This window comes from Hyaena hyaena, unplaced genomic scaffold, assembly GCF_003009895.1.
Source record: "Hyaena hyaena isolate Hyena2069 unplaced genomic scaffold, ASM300989v1 scaffold_1205, whole genome shotgun sequence".
Taxonomy (NCBI): domain Eukaryota; kingdom Metazoa; phylum Chordata; class Mammalia; order Carnivora; family Hyaenidae; genus Hyaena; species Hyaena hyaena.
The window spans coordinates 1-4,721 of NW_024081836.1; positions in this window are offsets into that span (position 1 = coordinate 1).

Here is a 4,721-nt window from a genome sequence, read left to right on the forward strand (position 1 = left end):
CTCTCAGTGGATTCTGCGTCTTTTTTCTCCCAATCTCTCAGGTTTTGTAAGGTTTCCAATGGCTTCAGATCTTTTCTGTGTGATGTATGGGCGCGAGTGCAAGTAAGGAGCTCCTTACTTCTCCGCCATCTTGCCCTCTTTCCTCTGTGTTTATTTTCTGAAACTATTACATCTATAACACATTTAAGAGCAGCCCAACAATTACAGTTCTGGTAAAAAGGAACATTTTCGCAAACATATAGGAAGGAATGAAAATACAAACGGGAGAAGTCAAAAAATACTGAATAAAAGGTAAGCAGAAATCAGTAATTAGTGAATATGAATAGGTAAGAATAAGGCCAACATTTACTGTCTTTTACATTTACGCTTACCTAAGTCATAGACCTCCCTACATGACCTGTCATTCTACTCCCCAATTTACCCTTTTTGGATTTCAGATCATTTTTCTTGTTTGTTCATTCAAGTATTGGTCATCTCCAATCATAAGCATGGTTTTTGTTACATATATACATATATATTACATGTGGAAGCCTCTATATTCAAATAGTTTTCCACACTACAATTTGGATCTTTCTAAGAACAACCTCTTTAGTTCTTTATGTCTACTAGTTAAAGCAACTTCCCACTAACCACCAAAAGTCTTCTGCTTTTGTCTGTAACAGCTAACAGGTTTCTTTATGTTAGCAAGACATGCTGTATTTCTAAATGCATTAGGGAACTTAGAGACTTTTAAATGTTATCCACTATTCTAAATTAGTCTCCTTTTGCTTCTTTGTTTCTTAATTTCTTCCTTATTGTTATGCATGTCAGTCATCTTAATTAGCAAAGAGTAATACCAGTTCCCACATGCTTCTTTCAAATACCTTTTATCTTATTTAATATTTCACATTATTTAATTCTTAATTTAGCATGATTGCAATTGTATAAACTAACCTTTGTCACTGAGGTTTTGTAAAAAAATAGAAACTTTCTTTTATGTTTCTAACAGCTACTCTAAAATAATTTCCAGTTGAGGAAAAGGTCATAGTTTTTATACCTCCATGTTATTAATAAAAATATAATCTTCAAAACTTGTCTTTATCAGCTTCTAAACTTCCTTAATTATAATTGAATTAATTCTTACCTGTATTAGAACTCCCTCAAACTTTGTATGGGAATGTTAAATGGATAAAAAAATAGACAAGAATTTCCTATCAGTGGAGATTTTGTAAAGAAATATTAGTCATAAAAATATTATACAGTTGTATCATTTATATTATCTGGTGCCATATTTTTATTTGCAAAACTTTTTATGGGGAAACTATAACAAATATATTATAAACAGAATAATAATTGTAATCTATCTTTAAATGCAAAATCTTCCCATAATTAAAATATAACTGCTGTGTGAGCCAGGTGCTCATTAGTACAATATGCATATTTAGCTTCTTTACATTTTTGTGTGTCTTAATTGGCACCCATGGTTTCTTTTTTAAAAGAATACGATGAATAATGAGCTTATCTATACATGGATCTTATAGTAAAAAACACATTATTTTAAATTAATTAGGAAGAGGGCTGATATAAATTAATGAAAGGTGTGTTCATAAAAGTTTTAAGTCATTATATATCCAACATGCATATGCAAATGAATAGTATGGCAGATGATTTTACCTAAACACTAATGATTTGTTAATATATTGAAGCCCCACTGTCTTCTATAACAAACAGATAGTTCATAAATAACTGCCCAATTGCTTTTATCTAAACATCCTTAATATATTTTATTTTCCTAAGTGGGGAAATATTCCTCCCTTAGTGTTTGTTCACACCATTAATTTACTTTGTATATACTTTATTAAAAGACATTTCAAAGATAAATGTAAATATAGTTCAGCTAAATTTTCCTTTAAGACAAAACAGCCTCCTCCAACTTACCAAAAGATTTCTGCAATGTTGGCAGCTGTTGACAAAATTTGCTATATGTAAAGCAAGCTCTTTCTTAAGAGCGTTAAAAAGACTTACACTTTCTCTCATGGTGTGAAGAAAACATCTATTCTGAGTTAAGATGTAATTTCAAGTCTCCCTGGTATATTGTGCCAAGTAATGCTCTCTTTTCTAACATACACTTTATCTTGGCTACTACATATCCTCAAAGCTTTTGCATTTTGAAGATTTTTCAACATTAACCTAAAAAGAAAAGACACAACACTACTTACCATTACTCTCACTTATTGGAACTTTGATATTTGTGCCAGTTCTAGTTAGAAAATGTCTACACTGTGCTATCCAACAGTAGGAATAATATAACCTATATTTGACAATGCTCCCTAATTATAATGTTCATGCCAGCCTCCTCCTGAGCAAGTTGATTGAGTCAAGGATTCAAATTCATATGGGTAATTTGAATTGTTAAAAGTGCCATTAACAGACTATCCTTGATAGGTATTTTTCCGTTATTATTAAAGTGTGATTTCCAGGGAAACTCAAACTTTTAAATTACTTTAATTGAAGTTTTAGCTATTTAAATTTCATTAGTCAATATGCATTTATTAAATATTTATTAGATCCTAAGCTATGATCTTGATGCTAGAAAACACAATAATTAATAACTCAAAGATGTAGCCATTATGCTATTCCTAATCTATAATGAAATATTCACAATTTATTTTAATAGGCCTGTAATATTCACAAAGACATATGAGAGGAGGGAAGAGAGACTAACTTCCTCATTTGGGAAAACTTGAAAAAATAAGTGACATTAGAACTAGGTCTTGAAAAGTGAGTTGAAGTCTACCATGGTAAGAGGTATTTTGGGTGACAAGAAGAGTGTGGTTAGACTACAGCATGGAAACAGCATGTTAAGATCATGGAATCAGATTGTAATGGGCATTCTATCAGTTAAGATGGTTTTGGCTGTAGGAGACAAATAGCATTTATTATCCCAATAAATAAAAGGCCCTCAATAGAGGGTTTCAGGGTTGGCTTAGGGGCTCTGTGATGTAATCAAGGACCCAGAGTCTCGTCATTTGTCCACGGATGTCTTGAGTATGTTGAGAATGTCTCTGTTATGATTGTGAGATGGCTGCATTAACTCCAAGCACCAGACGGTTGCATTAACAGTTGCACGTCAGAAATGAAATGGGCAGGAAAAAGGGCTTTCCTTTATAGTTCTCTCACTTTTCATCAGAGGGCTACATTTAGCCATCGATGGGACAATTGATCATAGATGAAGGTTTCAGGTTTCATTGTTTAGCTTTGTCCTCACTCAAATTTTCACCCTTTTTAAGGCTTTTCTAGAAGTGCTATATGAATTTAGGAAGATGAGCAAGCATCTTGAGCCTACTATCTAAAATATTCTTTTATCTAATAGATCAAAGAAATAGCAGATAGAAAAACTGGTGTCGAAGATAAATAGCTTAAAAATTGAATTAAGACTGCATAAAGGCATATAGTAATTTGCCCAAATTAATGACCTAATATCTTTTAGTGTTCTAAGTGTTTAGAATACATTCTCCAAATACATTTATGCAATACAATTCAGAGGAGATGAAAGGAAAATGAAAATAATAGGCTTAATATTTTAAAAGGTGGACTGAATATTTATTTGCTTTCTGTATCTCCCCAGAGTTTACTAAAATATGAAAATATCTCAGCTTATTTTTTTTCTTTTTAAGAACTAAAATTCCATAATACTAGGAAATTAGAAACATTTGAAGGGTGCAGATAGTGGGTCAGAACGTCTGAAAAATTCTTCCAGCTAGTAAAGAGTTTGGATAAAATTGGAAAAGATCTCAAATTATAGCTATTATCCAAGACAATAGGTTTGGTTCTTCTCAAGAGAACTCCAGAGTTGCTCCAACTTTGGAAATCAAAATAGAAAACATAAAAAACAAGAAAGATCAGACTGATAACCATTTGCAAAACCCACTCCAGAGCAGCATCAGAATGAGGAAGTGGTGGAGGAAGGCATTTCCCTTTCTTTCCCATTAAACAAAGCCTTCATTTATGTTTTGATGATTTTTATCATATTATGTATTACTTCTTAAATATAAACATGGAGATCGGACTTGGTTGAACAAAGTATAGGAGTAAGAAGCATTATTATTTCTTTCCAGTTCTCAAAATAATAAATAGAAAACAACTTGATTTCACTTACTACTTTCTTAATTTAACTAAAAAAAGGCAAATTCCAATTGATTGGACTTAGAGAAAATCTTGGAATCTGAGTTTTAAAGACATACCAGATATTACTGATGATTTGCCAGTGATCCATACGTACTTTGAGGAACATTTACTTAATGAAAGTACTTGCTTCTCAGGCTTAAGCCTCCATCAGCCTATGCTGCAGTTCTAGTTGATAAAAAGTAATAACAAAGTAATTATGGGGAGCATTTAATTTTTAAGTTAGCCAATGAACACTGAATGAATAGTATGAAGCAAAATGTGACATTTAAATATAGTAAAATATTTAAATCTTCCATGCAGTGAATACCATCAATACCATCTCCTTCAAAACATGTGTATGATCTCGTTAGTTTTCACTACTTTCTAAAATTTCGTGGTGGTTTAACCATATGTCTTGTGATGATGATGATGTGACTGTATTCTAAATTGTGGTTTGCCTATTTGAGAAAATGTGTTATAACCCATGGTATCCTATAAATGACATGATTGCAAAAGTTATATCTAAATAAATTTTATATGCCAATGGCATATTTCCTTGTACATTTCAGGAGGTA